Below are 19,095 nucleotides of genomic sequence, written 5' to 3'. Positions count from 1 at the left end.
CAACTTACTGACTGAACAACAAGAACAACAACCACAGGCATAACAGAAGGAAAGGTTTGTGTACTTGAAGACTTAGCAGTAGGAGCCATCTAGAATGAAACACTGAATGTCCATCAATGTATACAAAGGATAATACACCAAGATCAAGTGGAGTTTGTACCAGGAATGCAAGGTTGGTTTAACATTTGAAAATCAATGTAATTCATGTCATTAACAAGCTATAAATTAAATGAATATGATCATATCAATAGATGCAGAAAGAGTATTTGACAATATACAATGCACGTTCCTTGGGCGTTCCTGGTGGCTCAGTGGTAATGAATGTGCCTGCCAATGCAGGAGAGGGAGGTTCGATCCCAGGGTCGGGATGATTCTCTGGAGAAGGAAGTAGCAATCCACTCCAGTATTCTTGCCTGGTAAATCCCATGGACGGAGGAGCCTGGTGGTCTGAAGACCAGGGGGTCAAAAAAGAATCAACCATGACTAAGCAACAAGCAAACATTCCTCACAGAAACTCTTAAGAAACCAGAAATAGATGAGAAAATTCTCAGCCTAAACAAAGCAAAACAAAAAGCCTTAGACACTAGAGCTGAATTATAAAGGTTTTAGGCAATAAAATCTCTCCCAACAGTAAACAGTGTATTCCACACAAGACAGAGGAGTAATTTTTAATACCCATTCAATAGAACAATTTTCTATTTATAATTCACAAAATAAAGGCAATAATAATGTCCAGAAAATAAACATAGTATAAAATCTATTGATCATTTTATATCTAATTATAATCTGTAAAAGCATAAGGGAATTTTTAAGAAAAAATACCTGAAAAGATACAGTTTAAGCAGCCCCAATTAATATGATTTTATTTTCTTTGTTCCATAGTCTCAAAATAACTGACAATTAATGAATTTCACTATAAAGCATATTTTTCAACATCAGCAAGATATTTATGTTCAAATATAAGAAGATGTTTTACTTTTCAAGCTCAAAAATTTTGTACCTTGCAGTGAATACTTTGTTTCACTGATTTAGACATAAATAAACGCACATTGTGTGTCTTTACCTTGACAATCTTTATGGTATCACTGTGTATTTAGAATCAACTGTTTGAACGTGGGGTGTCTCTTAGTACCTTCCCTCAGGGACTGCAGGCTGTGCAGGAAGTGGTCTCAATGCCTTTCAAACCATTAAGGATGCTCTGTGGAATGGAGCAGTGGTAACCATGGCGGCCAGTGTTGACGGCAACTATCTAACAGGGACTTATCTTAACTAACTCTCTCATAGAAGATAATGAATTTTTAAAGGTAACTACTAAAACTGTGGTTGTATGAAATTATATATATACATATATATACACACACACATATATATATACTAAAATTTTGTACCTTGTGAATAATACATAAAATATTAAAACATGACATAAATGACAACAAACTTTAAAATTTAAACCAACAAAATTTGGTTTTGCAGAGGAAAAGTATTTAATTACTGACATTATTTTAGAATACTGGATTATGGAGATGGTAATTCAAACAGAACAGCTTTGATTTGGTTTTATTCTTGTAATAAAACTCTTCATGGGCAATGAACCCCAGTATTGCCTGCACTGGATGTGGACCACTCCCCCTGCCCTACCTGTGGGAGTCCACTGCTTCATTCTAAATTCCTTAGCTGCTGCTAAGTCACTTCAGTCGTGTCCGACCCTCAGCAACCCCATGGACTGCAGCCTACCAGGCTCCTCCATCCATGGGATTTTCCAGGCAAGAGTACTGGAGTGGGGTGCCACTGCCTTCTCCGAAATTCCTTAGCTAAAAAGGGCCTAATCAATGTTGGCTTTGTGACCTCCAAAAACGCCACTATTTTCCTTCCTTTCTTCCCTCCTTCCTCCCCCTTCTTTCTTTCCTTTTCTTTCTTATTATACAATTGTTAAAGTTTATCTTCCACTTATAGTTATTACAAAATACTGGCTCTATTTCCCATGTTGCAGAATACATCCTTAAGCTCATCTTACACCTAACATTTTGTGCCTCCCACTCCCCTACCTTTATATTGTCCCTCCCCCTCCCCCTCCCCTCTGGTAACCAGTAGATGGTTATTTTTATCTCTGAGTCTCCATTTTTGTTATATTTTCTATTTTATTGTATTTTTAGGTTCTATGAGTGATATCATAGAGTATTTGCCTTTCTCTAAGTTACTCTACTTAGTATTATACCCTCCATGTTGTTGCAAAAGGCATTATTTCATTATTTTTATGGCTGAGTAGTATTCCATAGGTCTTCCTTGGTGGCTCAGTGGCAAAGAATCTGCCTGTCAAGCAGGAGATGTGGGTTCAATCCCTAGGTAAGGAAGATCCTTTGGAGAAGGAAATGGCAACCCACTGGAGTATTCTTGCCTGGAAAATTCCATGGACAGAGGAGCTTGGATGGGGTCACAAAGAGTGGGACATAACTTAGTGACTGAACAACAATGAGTGACCCATAGTACATATATGCCACATCTTTATCCATTCATCTATTATATGATGGACATTTAGGTTGCTTCCATGTCTTGGTGAATGGTGTGCTTCAAGGAACATTGTGGTACATGTGTCTTTTGAATTAATGTTGTGGGTTTTTTAAAAATATATAACCAAAGTGAAATTTCTAGGTCATGTGCTGTTCTATTTTTAGTGTTTTAAGAAATCTCCATACTTAAAACCACCATTATTTTAATCCTAAGGACTATCTTTCAGTAAGCAAGATTGAGTTTTTGAGGCTGTTAGTTGCTGACATCATATCGTGAGGTGTAATAAACACTACTATGAGGTAGGTGCCCTAGGGGCAACTACTTTGTATGCCTTTTTAGGAAATGGCACTGCCACCCCACACATGACACGGCTCCCCAGCTAAGTTCCACCTCTGCACTCTCACACAGAAACACCAAGTCCTCTGCCCCTTCTCCCATAGTAAGTTTATCTTTGGGGCTCAGTCTGGACCCAGTTCTTCCCCCTACTTTCTGGCTAACTGGACCTTCTGGTCCCATCTCCAACTCCACAGGACCCATCTCCCTCCCTCTTCACACACATGCCTTCCCTGCCCTCTCTGCGCCACACTATCTATCAGAGAGCTCAGAGACATACATAATTTAACAGCAGGTTGATTTTATTTACTTCTCCTTATTAATGCTGCTGTTGGTATAAGTTTCAATGTCTGTTCTGTTGGTCATTTCTTAATGGTGAGACCCCTGAAGATTTCTGAGGTCTTTAGCCATGCTCTGAGGTCCCTGGCTGCCCACTGGTCCAGCTGGATCGGCAGGGGTCTCCATGATCTCTGGGATCTCCTCCAGTTTGTTCTGATTCAGCTCTTCATTTACCTTGGAACACTGGCTACAGAGATTTGAACCTCTGATTTTAAGTTTCTTTGAGGTGGCAGTTTTTTGAGAAGCTTTGCTGGCCACTTTTTCTTGAATGTACTTATTCACCTTCACGGTTGCCCTGGTCACCTGGAGAAAACAAGAGAGGGAGCACAGAATGGCATTGGTTTAGGGAAGAGGGTGAAGATGGATGGGAATGACAGCTTCAGGAGAATGGGTGTGGGCAGAGAAGGGGTATGTGCCAGGCAAGGACAGGGGAGGGGGTCTTATGGGGTGGTGCCAATGGGCAAGAGGAGCTTGGGTGGGTTCAGCTCACCTTGACACTTCCTTTGGACCTCAGTTGACAGGAGGTCTTCATCTTTTTGTCCTGGGTGTCTGGAGTTGGCTGCTCCATAACCTCTCTAGAACTTTGTGGCTTCCCAGTCACCTTGGTCATTTTGAAGGCTCCCACTGGTCTTCTGGAGAGCCCCTGAGCACCCCTATACATATATACTCCTCCCCAGAGAGCCACACCCTTATGCTTTATGAGGTCAGCAAGTCATTTCCCCAGTCAGTGGTGGCCCTGGGTGAGCCTTGACATAACAAAGTCCCATCTTGACACTTCTAGGGGAGGATGGAGAGCAACTTAGACGTTTTGGTGGGAGAAATGAGGCATTTTTAATGCCCTTTAAGAGTCCTCCAAACTCACCTGCCATCCTCATCTCTCTAAGTCAACTCTGATGCATCACATGGCAGGGAGAGTGTGTCTCCTCCAAACCTTGCCTCACAGCCACACTATTCAGGGTTTCATTCTGTTCTCTCACCTTTCACCATTATCTAGTTTTTAGTATCTTGCCTAAAATCCTTCCATGATAATTAGGCTGTATTTAAGTGTCTGTGCAAGTGAGAATCACTCCACTTTTCTTGTACAAGGTGGCCTTAATGCACCTTTAAGGTAATTTAATTCTGGGCCACCTACCAGAAACCTTTTCCATCCCACCTCCTTCTCTCAGTGTTCACATAGCTCTCCTCAGTTTTCTAGTTTCCAGTCTAAAACCCCTGTCTTCAGGCTGTGAGACTGCACTGAATACACTTGCTTTTGCTCCATTTCAATCTGTCTTGTTTCAAGTCTAGGAGTCATGGTCACCTCACTAGGGGTACTACCCAGGCTTGGGTTTTAACAGGGTGATGGGGATGAGGCAGATAAATGCATGCTTCAGGTTGTGCTGGGTGATCCCATTCAGGAAATGACACCTGAGACTGATTAACATTCCCAGGAAGGGGTGGAGCTTGCCCAGAGGTGTGTAAGCCTCGTGTGCAAAGGTTTTCTCAACATGTGCCTGCACAAATCTCTTTTCTCACCTTGTTTTCCTGCTGGCAGCTCCATTGGAGCTTACCTCACGGTTGAGACCATGGTGGAATTCATTTCTATGAATAGCTACCACAAGCTTCCAGCTTCTTGGAGGAAACACTGAGTAATCGTGTCCTGCCCATCTAGTTCCCAAAGTCTCTCTTTGAGGTTGTTGGCTCTGGAGGAAAGGGGAATGAGTTTGTGTGCTTCACCATACTCCTTGTGTTCCTAATTGGCTAGCAGGGTCAGCCAGCCTGAGGTGTGCCCATGGGGACAGTTTTTTGGCTTAGTGGGACTTCCTGTGTTTCCTGTGAAGTGCTCACTTCCTAGTATCCACTGGTTGCTTATTCATGCAGGATGAATTACAGTGTTTAAAATTTAAGAGATAGAACAAAGCACACCAAAAACAAGCCCAAATAAAGACTCTTAAAATTTTTAGAACAAGGAACCTAAAACCTGATAGAAAAATGTGAAAAACATACAAGCCACAACAGTTTATAAGAAAAATGTAGCAATGACCTTTAACTTTATTAAGAAATGTTTAAAAGACACGAGCAGCCAATTCACAAGAAAGGTATGGAACTAGCCCCTAACCACATTAGAAAGATATTTAATCTCAGTAAGGTAAGAAAAATCAAATTAAAATTCCCTTGAAAAATCAAACTGACCCAGAAGTGGCCTATATTTTAGAATTTGCAGACAGAGACATTAAAATACTTGGAATAATTCTGTTTTGTATGTTCTAAAGTTAAATAGAACAGTATGAAAAGGCAAAATGATAGGATACTGAAAGAGGAACTCCCCAGGTCAGTAGGTGCCCAATATGCTACTGATATTGATCAGTAGAGATCAGTGGAGAAATAACTACAGAAAGAATGAAGGGATGGAGCCAAAGCAAAAAGAATACCCAGCTGTGGATGTGACTGGTGATAGAAGCAAGGTCTGATGTTGTAAAGAGCAATATTGCATAGGAACCTGGAATGTCAGGTCCATGAATCAAGGCAAATTGGAAGTGGTCAAACAGGAGATGGCAAGAGTGAATGTCGACATTCTAGGAATAAGCCAACGAAAATGGACTGGAATGGGTGAATTTAACTCAGATGACCATTATATCTACTACTGTGGGCAGGAATCCCTCAGAAGAAATGGAGTGGCCATCATGGTCCACAAAAGAGTCCGAAATGCAGTACTTGGATGCAATCTCAAAAAAGACAGAATGATCTCTGTTCGTTTCCAAGGCAAACCACTCAATATCACAGTAATCTAAGTCTATGCCCCAACCAGTAACGCTGAAGAAGCTGAAGTTGAATGGTTCTATGAAGACCTACAAGACCTTTTAGAACTAACACCCAAGAAAGATGTCCTTTTCATTATAGGGGACTGCAATGCAAAAGTAGGAAGTCAAGAAACACCTGGAGTAACAGGCAAATTTGGCCTTGGAATACGGAATGAAGCAGGGCAAAGACTAATAGAGTTTTGCCAAGAAAATGCACTGGTCATAACAAACACCCTCTTTCAACAACACAAGCGAAGACTCTACACATGGACATCACCAGATGGTCAACACCGAAATCAGATTGATTATGTTCTTTGCAGCCAAAGATGGAGAAGCTCTATACAGTCAACAAAAAGAAGACCAGGAGCTGACTGTGGCTCTGATCATGAACTCCTTATTACCAAAATCAGACTTAAATTGAAGAAAGTAGGGAAAATCACTAGACCATTCAGGTATGACCTAAATCAAATCCCTTATGATTATACAGTGGAAGTGAGAAATAGATTTAAGGGCCTAGATCTGATAGAGTGCCTGATGAACTATGGAGAGAGGTTCGTGACATTGTACAGGAGACAGGGATCAAGACCATTCCCATGGAAAAGAAATGCAGAAAAGCAAAATGGCTGTCTGGGGAGGCCTTACAAATAGCTGTGAAAAGAAGAGAAGTGAAAAGCAAAGGAGAAAAGGAAAAATATAAGCATCTGAATGCAGAGTTCCAAAGAATGGCAAGAAGAGATGGGAAAGCCTTCCTCAGTGATCAATGCAAAGAAATAGAGGAAAATAACAGAATGGGAAAGACTAGAGATCTCTTCAAGAAAATTAGAGATACCAAAGGAACATTTCATGCAAAGATGGGCTCGATAAAGGACAGAAATGGTATGGACCAAACAGAAGCAGAAGATTTTAAGAAGAGGTGGCAAGAATACACAGAAGAACTATACAAAAAAGATCTTCATGACACAGATAATCACAATGGTGTGATCACTCACCTAGAGCCAGACATCCTGGAATGTGAAGTCCAGTGGGCCTTAGAAAGCATCACTACGAACAAAGCTAGTGGAGGTGATGGAATTCCAGTTGAGCTATTTCAAATCCTGAAAGATGATGCTGTGAAAGTGCTGCACTCAATATGCCAGCAAATTTGGAAAACTCAGCAGAGGCCACAGGACTGGAAAAGGTCAGTTTTCATTGCAATCCCAAAGAAAGACAATGCCATAGAATGCTCAAACTACCGCACAATTGCACTCATCTCACATGCTAGTAAAGTAATGCTCAAAATTCTCCAAGCCAGGCTTCAGCAATACGTGAACCGGGAACTTCCAGATGTTCAAGCTGGTTTTAGAAAAGGCAGAGGAACCAGAGATCAAATTGCCAACATTCGCTGGATCATGGAAAAAGCAAGAGAGTTCCAGAAAAACGTCTATTTCTGCTTTCTTGACTATGCCAAAGCCTTTGACTGTGTGGATCACAATAAACTGTGGAAAATTCTTCAAGAGATGAGAATACCAGACCACCTGACCTGCCTCTTGAGAAATCTGTATGCAGGTCAGGAAGCAACAGTTAGAACTGAACATGGAACAACAGACTGGTTCCAAACAGGAAAAGGAGTACGTCAAGGCTGTATATTGTCACCGTGGTTATTTAACTTCTATGCAGAGTACATCATGAGATACGCTGGACTGGAAGAAACACAAGCTGGAGTCAAGATTGCCGGGAGAAATATCAATAACCTCAGATATGCAGATGACACCACCCTTATGGCAGAAAGTGAAGAGGAACTAAAAAGCCTCTTGATGAAAGTGAAAGTGGAGAGTGAAAAAGTTGGCTTAAAGCTCAACACTCAGAAAACGAAGATCATGGCATCTGGTCCTATCACTTCATGGGAAACAGATGGGGAAACAGTGGAAACATTGTCAGACTTTATTTTTTGGGTCTCCAAAATCACTGCAGATAGTGATTGCAGCCATGAAATTAAAAGACGCTTACTCCTTGGAAGGAAAGTTATGACCAACCTAGATAGCATATTCTAAAGCAGAGACATTACTTTACCAACAAAGGTCCATCTAGGCAAGGCTATGGTTTTTCCAGTGGTCGTGTATGGATGTGAGAGTTGGACTGTGAAGAAGGCTGAGCACCAAAGAATTGATGCTTTTGAACTGTGGTGTTGGAGAAGACTCTTGAGAGTCCATTGGACTGCAAGGAGATCCAACCAGTCCATTCTGAAGGAGATCAGCCCTGGGATTTCTTCAGAGGGAATGACGCTGAAGCTGAAACTCCAGTACTTTGGCCACCTCATGCGAAGAGCTGACTCATTGGAAAAGACTCTGATGCTGGGAGGGATTGGAGGCAGGAGGAGAAGGGGCCGACAGAGGATGAGATGGCTGGATGGCATCACTGACTCAATGGACTTGAGTCTGAGTGAACTCCGGGAGTTTGTGATGGACATCTGGTCCCATCACTTCATGGGAAATAGATGGGGAAACAGTGGAATAGATGGGGAAACAGGGAGGCCTGGCATGCTGCGATTCATGGGGTTGCAAAGAGTCAGACACGACTGAGCGACTGAACTGAACTGAACTGAAAGTTAAATAGAGACCTGAAAATCATAAAATAGACCTAAGTTGATCTTATAGATATGAAAGCTGTCATGTCAGTTGACAAAAACAGTGGATAGAATAGATGACAGATTAAACAGGGAAGCTGGTGTAAACTGTGCACTTGAAGAGGTGGCAGTAGAATGTGTCCAGAATGAAGCACTAAGTCCATCAATATATACAAAGTATGACACACCATGATCTATTGAGTTTTGTATCCCAACCCCCAAGAATGCAGGATTGGTTAAACATTTGAAAATCATTCTGTGTAGTTCATCTTACTAAAGAACTAAATAGATACTGAAGCTGAGCTCCAATATTTAGACCAATTGATGTGAAGAAGTGACTCATTAGAAAATACCTTGATCCTGGGAAAGATTGAATGTAGGAAGAGAAGGGGATGACAAATGCTGAGATGGTTGGATGGCGCCAGCCATGGACATGCATTTTAGCAAGCTCTGGAAGTTGGTGATATATTGGGAAGCCTGGCATGCTGCAGTCCCTGGGGTCGTAAAGAATTGGACATGACTGAGAGACTGAACAGAAATGAACAAAAAGAACTAAAAATGAAAGGCTGTAGGGTCATCTCAATAAATGCAGAAAAATAATTTGATAAAGTCTAACATCTTCCTCTATTGGGAAGATCTGCTGGAGAAGGGATAGGCTACCCTCTCCAGTATTCCTGGGCTGCCCTGGTGGCTCATATGGTAAAGAATCTGCCTGCCATGCGGGAGATCTGGGTTCAATTCCTGGACTGGGAAGATCTCCTGGTGGAGGCATGGCAACCCACTCCAGTATTCTTGCCTGGAGAATCCCCATGGACAGAGGAGCCTGGCGGGCTACAGTCCATGGGGTCGCAAAGAGTTTGACGTGACTAAGTGACTGAGCACATTGTGCATAAAAACTCTCAGCAAACTAGAAACAGAAAACCTCCTCAAACTGATGAAGATAATAAACAGTATAACTAACATCACACTTTGTGGTATTGATGGCTTATGGGGAGTGATGTCGTATACGTGATCTCTGAAGAAGATTTAGTTTCAAGACCAGGGACCAGGCTTGATCACTCAAGAGCTTTTGTGCAGCAGAGTTTTATTAAAGTGGGAGGGAACAGAGAAATCTTCTGACATAGACATCAGAAGGCAGACAAAGAGTGCCCCACTGCTACTCTTAGAAAAGGGAGTTATATACTTTTTCAATTGGTTATTACAATAAATCAAAAGGATGTCTCAAGGATGTAAAAGATCTTACTGGATCCACTCACACAATTTACATTTTAAGATGACAGGATTAGAACTAACAATAGAAAGATCTTACCAGACCCACTCCCACAGTATACAAGTTTTAAGATAACAAGATTAGTCAGAAGGTTTTTGTTAAGGAGAAACATATCCTTGAGCAAGATACAAAGCAATGCAGAAAAAAAAAATGTTTGTCCTTTTCGCCTCCTTGAGAGCCTCAGACTCCTTTCTACTTCTCAAGGGCCCTGGGCCCCTTTCTCCTCCTTGGGGACCCTGGACTTCTTATCAACCTACCTAGGAATTGACTCTCTCATTCCCCCCTTTTCTTTTAGGAGAATTATTTTACCAAGGGAGAGGGGCATTGTTTTCATTCCATAATTACTTCCTGCTGCTTAGGGGCATTGTCCCTAAATTTTTGAAGCAACATATTCTTCTAACCCTCATATTACGGATCCCTGATTCAGGGGTCCCAAATAATAGTTGAAGGAGGCTGTAGCACTCATAGGAACTTGAACAACCATTTGTAACTTAGAAGCTTTCAAACGGTTAGAAACAAACCCCGTTATACAGTTACAGATGTAAGGTGAAATAGTCATTAAACAAAGTTAAAACATAATCAGAATTAAAAGTTACATTATGTCCATAGTTACATCAGTCCATCTTAGGATTGTTAGATGTCATCAGATCAAGAAGAGGCGTCACATTTGATTGGTGTTGGTGAAGGTATATGCAGAGTTGAAGAAAGTCCTTCCCTTGAAGCAGAAAAACCCGCCATGTGAAACCTTTAATTGATGATGAGGGGAGCACTCCACAGACCCAGCAATTAGACCAATTATGGAATGCAGCATAAGAATGAGCCTAGGACAGGAAGGCATTGTCTTGAATGTCAAATGGCAGACTCAGGACTTTTGGAGTCAGCAGATGCAGGCCCACATAGATTATCAGGTCTATTTGAAAAGTAAAAGGTGAATGCATAGAGGATAAAGACATGAAATAACATTGTTTTAGTTTTGGTCAGGGTGCCAGCTTTTAATTCAAGAGTGGCGCACCCAGGAATCAATTCCTGGCACCTTGACAGCTGTGGGAGAAGAAAGAATAAACTGGTAAGGGCCTTCCCAGAGGGCCTTAAAAGATTGCCCTCCAGATCCCAATGTTTTTATCAGGACCTTGGTGCCTGTCTCAAACAGCAGCTTGTTTGACTCAAAGGCTGGGTCAGGAGTTAGTCTCCTGGGAATGTCTGTTGAAAAGCTAAAAGTTTAGTCACATAGTTAATTTCAAGGCTTCAGGATCTATGAAGGATCTATGATATCTATGACAATATCTGTGCACAAAAATGGTCTACCATAGAGACAATCCCTTCTTAGGAACAGTTCAAGCCCTCGTTAGAGCTATGGGTAAAACTTTAAACCAACTGTCTTGTGTTTCCTGAGTTAGCTTACACAGATGCCTCTTAATAATGTCATTAGCCTTTTCAAACTTTTCTGAAGATTGGGGTCTCCAGAAACAGTGTAAGTGATATTTTATTCCTAGAGCTTTTGACACCCCTTGAGTTACAGTAACTTTAAAGAAAGAGCATTGTTGCTCTGAACTTTAGAGTTTAAGATCCCATTCATGAGAAGTCAGTACAATAAGATTTTGTCCATTAGTAAACTTATGAGCTTTAGGCATTAGCAAAACAATAGCAGCGATTTCCCTTAAGGAATGTGGCCATAGCCTTTTTTCACTAAAACTAAACTCCGATCCTGTGGGCAAGCTCAAAGTTGGAGCCTGCAAGTGAGCAGTTTGAAGAGTCTTAAAAGCCTTTTGAGTCTTGGGGGACCAAACCAGCTTGTTGGTTTGGCCCTGCTGCGTTTCAGTTATAAGTTTATATAAAAGCTGGGCAAGTTCCCCATAACCCAGAATCCAAATGCAGCAATAGCCTGTGATCCCCAAAATCCTCTCAATTGTCTTAAAGTCATATTTGGCTTGTTTAGGAATTTCAGACAATAAAGTATAAGGATTAGGCACCTATTATTTGTATATCTTGAGCAAGTCTTCATTTATCATTTGACTTTTTCACACCCAAAATAGGAGTGTTGGATGGATTATTACAGGAAATTAGTAGCCCCTGTTCCTTTAAATTTTAAATGATGGGTTTTAACCCTTAACCTCAGGATTTAATGGATACTGCTTTTGATGTGAAAATAGGTGAGGGTCATTGAGCTTGATAATGATAGAAACAGCATTTTGTGTTCTACCCAGTTTTTCCATCAGTCCACACTCTAGGATTTACATTTTGTTCAATTAAGGGGAGAGAAAGAGCAGGCTCCATATTCATGAAAACAGAGGCCTGGACCTTGCTCAGTATATCCCTCCCCAGAAGGAGTGAGGTAGACTATGGCATGATTAGAAACTCAAGAAAGTAGTACAGAGTCCTAGTTGCAGCTTAAAGGACAACTAAAATAATAACATTTGGCTCATCCAGACAGTCCCATTATAGTAGTGGATTGGAAAGAAAGCAGACCAGGGGCTTCAGTGAGCACAGAGAAAGTTACTCCAGTGTCCAAAAGAAATTGACTGATTGGTACCCCCTCCACAGTAATTAAAACCCAGGGTTCCTCAAGTGTAATTAGGATAGGAGGTTGTTGTGGGGACCCTGGGGCACCTTCAGTCCCAATTGTCTTAAGAGTCTGACCCCTGGGGCCTACACCTTGGAGGGCAATCTCTTCTCCAGTATGGTCCTTTGCAGACCAGACAAGGAGCTGGGACATCTTAGATGCCTGAAGGCAATCCCGCTTGAGATGCCCATCCTTTCCACAGTAATAACAAGTCCATCCCTTTTCACCTGGCTTCCTCTGGATATTTTTCCTCAGGCTGTTTCAGAGCAGGTCAAACAGCCATTGTTGGGGCTTCAGTCTATTGCCTGGTTATTATTATTATTATTTTTTTTGGCTCTTATTTTCCTCCTCATATTCTCTACCATAATATACTATCTGAGCTAGCTGCAACAGTTTTTTATAAAGACTGATTTGGTCTGAATGCCTGTTTTAGTAGCTTACAGCAGATATCTGGAGCCGACTGAGTGAGAAATCTATCTTTCAAGATTATTTTTCCCTCTAACTTTCAGAATCAACGTCAGTAAACTTATGGAGAGCCTCCCATAGTCTATATAGGAATTTACCAGGAGTTTCCTTCTCTCCCTGTTCTATGTCAGCTAATTTAGCATAGTTTAAAGTCTTAGCATGTGCTTGCTTAGGTCCTTCAAGAATACATCCAGAAAACTGGCTCTGTTATTGAAACTGTTTGGCTCCCAGTAAGAAGAAGGAGGGCTATTTCATGTTCCCTCTTTTTCCTTGCCTCACACTTAAGTCATTCATCTCCAAAAGCATTTCAGTTAGTTCAGTCATTCAGTCATGTCTGACTTTTTGTGACCCCATGGAATGCAGCACACCAGGCTTCCCTGTCCATCACCAACACCAAAAAGAGTAGCTTCCCCTAAAACTTGAGTTTTTGAGTCAGGAATCAGCGTCTGCCCCAAGGCATACATTACATTTCTCCAAGAAAGGTCATAAAGTAAAATTAGTCCCATAAAGGCTTCTATGAACTTTTCTGGATCCTCTAGATAGTGTTGACCACAATTGGTACTGCTTGCATTTCTACGAAGACCGAGGCAACCCCTCCTGAAAGGGTGCCCCTATTCTCAGCCTCTTCAGTTGGGAACCCCAAATACAGGGGCAAAGTAAGAGGACAGGAGGCAGCTGCTGTAGGTTTCACACTCAAATCTGTACCCTTAGGACATGTCTTGCAGAGAGATAAAGAGCAACACATATGGCACTTCTATCCATTTCTCTTGTTTTCTACAGAATCGGTCTAATTGTAAAACAGTATTATAATTAAGAGACCCTTCAGCTGGCCAGTGTTTCCCGTCTCACAAAGGATATTGTGGCTATTCAGTATCACAGAATATCAGGCATGTCTTTTTAAATTCGAAGGATCAAACTTGTCCCAGTTTTTTAAAAATACTTTTTAAAGGATTGGTTCTGGAACTTCTAGCTCCCGTCTGTAAGAGAGAAAAAAGTGGCATCTACAGCCATGGCTTCTTTCCACTGGAAGTGTCCCTCTCTGCTTTAGATGGGGGTGTAGACAGACTTTCCACCAAAGCTTTCCTTCCCTGGCCAGACTTAGTCTTTCCCTTGCCGACGCAGGCACCTTACTCATCCCTCCTGGTTTTACCACTGAGGAAGGGTGGAGATGCATCAAGGGTAGACCTGATGGCATCCCAGATTGATTTTCAGTTCCTTACCACCACGACCTTTGTTTAATTTGCCCTTTTCTTCTGATGCCACTCAGGTTGGCGCAGAGTAGCTTTCCAGAGTGTTTCCCAAGCTAGGACTACTAGGGGAAGCATCCATCTTACATGTGCCCATGCACATTCCTGAGTACCATCCTGACCATAGTAGAAGTGCTGAGTCATAAAGGGGTGAACAACAACCAAGATGTCCCTTATGAGTGTCACCACAGCAGCATATATGAGGTCAGCCAGTGAGGAAAAAGTGATTTTTGTCCTCAAGCCACTAGGGTCAATGCTTCCAGTTCATTGCCACAGCTTTCACAAAAGAAATATCTAAAAAGTTGAGACAGAGGCCATTCGAGAGCTTTCTCTGGTCTGTTAAGAGCTAGCACTACCAAAGGAAGAAGCCCACGGCACTTCCAATCTAACCAGGTCCTGCAGTTCCCTATCTGTGTCCTCAAAAACCTCATGGTTACCAGCGATGCTTGTATCCACACAGATCAGAAGCATAGCCATGACAAAGACTCACTTTTAGGTTGCTGGCCCTTGAAGCAGGCAGCCAAGAGATGGACCTCTAGCCTGAGAGACGTTCCTGGAGCTAGAGCCCCGCCTCACTCCCAAACGTGCTCTTGTAACTTTTGGCTCCTAGCAAGGCTAGGCACTTCTGTACAAGGGGTCTAAGTAAAAGTACACAGTAACTTCATGGACCACAAGTCCCTTGGAAGTCTATGATCTGACAGAGTAGGTTAGTAGTTCTAATTCCCCACGCAATTATGAAATGGTCAAACAGACCAGGAAAAGGTGATCAAGAAAATGAAGTTTGGACCACACACTTTGCCCATTTCTGGCCACTCCCTTCACAGGGACCTTGGGTGTCTCTTGGCATTGGCAGGTCCATATAAACCCCTGACAAGGCTCCCCTTTTGGGGGCTGCCTTCAGTCATTACAAGGCACCTCAAAGCCGCAGAACAGGACTCATCAATTGCTTCACGCAGGGCATGTCATTCATTCACACAAGCACACCAAAGAGTTAGCAAAGTAAAGCAGAAAACGTGTATACTGAGAAATCAGGGAGGCTAAAGCTCTGAACGTTCTTACCTTGTCCTGAAGATCCCAGACGAGCCCCCAAGAAGATAGATTATGGAGAGTGATGTCAGATTTGTGATCTCCAAAGAAGAAGATTTAGCTTCAGGACCAGGGACCAGACTTGATCACTCAAGAGCTTCTGTGTAACAGAGTTTTATTAAAGTGCAAGAGGACAGAGAGAGCTTCTGACATAGACATCAGAAGGGAGACAAAGAGTGCCCCTCTCGCTACTCTTAGAAAAGGGAGTTATATACTTTTTCAATTGGTTATTACAATAAATCAAAAAATGTCTCAAGATTGTAAAGATCTAGACCCACTCTCACAATTTACATTTTAAGATGATAGGATTAGAACTAACAATAGAAAGATCTTATCAGACCCACTCCTGCAGTATATAAGTTTTAAGATAACAAGGTTAGTCAGAAGGTTCTTGTTAAAGAGAAACATATCCTTGAGCAGGATACATTGTTATATTAACTAAGACAAAGCAATGTAGAAAAAAATGTTTGTCCTTTTCTCTTCCTTGAGAACCTGGATCCCTTTTTCCTCCTTGGGGACCCTGAACTTCTTATCAACCTTCCTAGGAATTGACTCTCTAAGTAGAAGACTGAGTGCTTTTCTTCTAAGATCAAAATAACAAAAAGGTGTCCACTCTCATTGTAATGAATTTCTGTCCCTGAAATCATATTAGAAAATGTATGAGAAGTTATTCAGTTAGGAAAAAAATTAAACCGTTTTTATTTGCAGGCGACATCAGTGTAGAATATCCAATGAAATCTACAACAACAAATAACAAAAACTAAGAAATAATTTAAGCAATGTTGCAAGATATACAGTTGATATATGAAATCCAATTAATTAGTTTCTATATAGTAGGATAGACAATTGAAAATTAAAATAAAATAGTAACATTAACAATAACATTTAAGTATGAAAACCTTAAGAATCTGGCAAAATATATGAAAGGCAACAATGAAAAAAAATGGACCAAAGATTTGGACATGAAATTCACTAAATAAAGATATACAGATGACAACTAAGCACTGCACACCAAGATGATGGCTCTAGTGAGAGAACAGACAAGAACAAGTGTGATGAAGATGTGAAAAAATTTGAACTTTCATGGGATTTCATGTATTCATGGGAATACAAAATAGTATAGCCCTGGTGGGAAACACTTTGGAAGTTGCTTAAAAAGTAAAACATTGGGTTACCATATGACCCAGCAATCCCACTCCTAGGTATACACCAAAAAGAATGAAAAAAATGTTTATCCAAGGACTTGAACATGAATGTTTATAACAGTCCTCTTTCTAATAGTCAAAAAGTTGAAGCAACTCAAATGTCCACCAACTGGTGATCAAATAAATAAAACGTGCAATGTAATATTATTTGACCATAAAATGAATGGAGCTCTGATACATGCTATAACATGCTATACCTCTGAAATGATTATGTTAAATAAAAGAAGCCAGGGACAAAAGGCTGCATATTGCATTATTCTGTTCATATGAATGAATATGTCCCAGATTAGGTAATTCTCTAAAGACTGAAAATAGAGTAGTGGATGCCAGGGGCCAGATGAAGGGAGAAATGGAAAATGTCTGCCAACTGGACAGCGTTTCCCACTGGAGTGATGAAAATATTCTAGAATATGGTAGCGGTTATGGTTATGTAACCTATGCATAAATTACAAATCAATGAATTGTACATTTTAACTGGTAAATTCATGGTACATGGACAACATGTCAATAAATAAAAAGCTAAAAAAAACTCACTAAACTTGACTTCTATGTCCAGGAAAATTACCCTTCAAAAATAAAGGAGAAATAGATATTGTCATATGAACAAAAAATAAGACAATTTACTCTTAACAGTTATCTTGTCTGTAAGAAATGTTAAAAGAAGTTATTTCCACAGGATAAGATGATATTAAACAGAAACTATGAGTTAAGAAAGAAAAAGTGTCGTAAAATAAATAAATAAATGAAGGTAAAATAAAATGAAGCATTTTTCTTATTCTTAATTGGTAAAAGATAAATGCTTGTTTGGGCTTCTCCATTTTTACTTTTCACTGATTATGAATCTTCATAATTAAAGTCAGTTTCCTGTACACAACATATATTTTGGTTCAGCAGTAAAGAATCCACCTGCAATGTAGGGGCTGTAGCACACTTGAGCTCCATCTCTGTGTCAGGAAGATCCTCTGGAGGAAAGCATGGCAACCCACTCCAGTATTCTTGCCTAGAGAGTCCCACAGACAGAGGAGCCTGGAGGACTACAATCCATAGGGTCACAAAGAGTTGGACATGGTTGAAGTGTCTTAACGCGCATGCACAAATGTTTGTTTAAAGCAGTTACAGCATCAATTGTTTATAACAAACGAATAAGTATATGGCTGCAATATCACAAGACAAAGAATGAAGGAACTAAGAATACTCCACTAATTTTTTGAGAATTGATATAATGTCATTTGAGGGTTTAGTTCAGTTCAGTTCAGTTGCTCAGTCGTGTCCAACTCTTTGAGACCCCATGGACTGCAGGATGCCAGGCCTCCCTGTCCCTCACCACTCCCGGAGTTTACTCAAACTCATGTCCATTGCGTTGGTGATGCCATCCAACCATTTCATCCTCTGTGGTCCCCTTCTCCTTCTGCCTTCAATCTTTCCCAGCATCAGGGTCTTTTCAAAGAAGTCAGTTCTTTGCATCAGGTGGCCAAAGTATTAGTGTTTCAGCTTTAGCATCAGTCCTTCCACTGAATATTCAGGACTGATTTCCTTTAGGATGGACTGGTTGGATCTCCTTGCAGCCCAAGGGACTCTCAAGAGTCTTTTCCAACACTACAGTTCAAAACCATCAGTTCTTCAGCACTCAAATTTCTTTATAGTCCAACTCTCACATCTATACATGACTACTGGAAAAACTATAGCTTTAACTAGACAGACCTTTGCTGGCAAAGTAATGTCTCTACTCTTTAATATACTGTTTAGGTTGGTCATAACTTTCCTTTCAAGGAGTAAGCGTCTTTTAAGTTCATGGCTGCAGTCACCATCTGCAGTGATTTTGGAGCCCCCAAATATAAAGTCTGCCACTGTTTCCACTGTTTCCCCATCTATTTGCCATGAAGTGATAAGACCAGATGCCATGATCTTAGTTTTCAGAATGTTGAGCTTTAAGCCAACTTTTTCACTCTCCTCTTTCAATTTCATCAAGAGGCTTTTTTTAGTTCCTCTTCACTTTCTGCCATAAGGGTGGTGTCCTCTGCATATCTGAGGTTATTGATATTTCTCCCAGAAATCTTGATTCCAGCTTGTGTTTCATCCAGCCCAGCTGATATACTGTACATATAAGTATAGTGCATATATGTAAAGCACATCTACATATAAGTACAGTACATATATGTAGAGTACATCTACATACATGATTTACTCTACATATAAGTTAAATAAGCAGGGTGACAATATACTGTGTTGACATACTCCTTTTCTTATTTGGAACCAGTCTGTTGTTCCATGTCCAGTCTATTGTTCCAATTCAGGGTGGGCATATATTATTTTAAAATGTATATTGTAAGTCATATTTCAACACTAAAATTAAAAAAAAATGAAATACATGTTTTTTTATCAGAAAAGGATCTAAACTATAATCATAAAAAATGTTCAATTAAAATAGGAGAAACCAGAAAGAGACAGAAAGAATCAAAGAAAAAATTGAAAGTAATGAATAGAAAGCAGTCACAAAGATGGTAGATCATTAATTACTCTAAATGTGAATTCTCTACCTATACCAGTCCAAGGCAGAGGTTGTCAGAATGGATAGGACACAACAATAGCAACAACAAAACACAAAACCAAAGTACATGCTGTGTACAAGAAACCCACTTTAATTATGAAGATTCATAGTCAGTGAAAAGTAAAGATGGAGAAAACAACATCATGCCAACA

General features: G+C 40.6%; 1 long non-coding RNA gene across 1 annotated transcript; it reads right to left on the bottom strand.

The window, feature by feature from the left end:
* Positions 1–3,122: 3,122 nt before the first annotated feature.
* Positions 3,123–15,440, bottom strand: LOC123331848. Its single transcript, XR_006548646.1, has 2 exons — positions 15,164–15,440; positions 3,123–3,483 (listed from the first exon to the last, which is right to left on the bottom strand). It is a non-coding gene; the product is annotated as an uncharacterized LOC123331848 (long non-coding RNA).
* Positions 15,441–19,095: the final 3,655 nt, after the last annotated feature.

Source organism: Bubalus bubalis, chromosome X, assembly GCF_019923935.1.
Source record: "Bubalus bubalis isolate 160015118507 breed Murrah chromosome X, NDDB_SH_1, whole genome shotgun sequence".
Taxonomy (NCBI): domain Eukaryota; kingdom Metazoa; phylum Chordata; class Mammalia; order Artiodactyla; family Bovidae; genus Bubalus; species Bubalus bubalis.
Note: the sequence above shows the minus strand (reverse complement) of the source record. Positions and strands in the feature narration are given on the sequence as shown.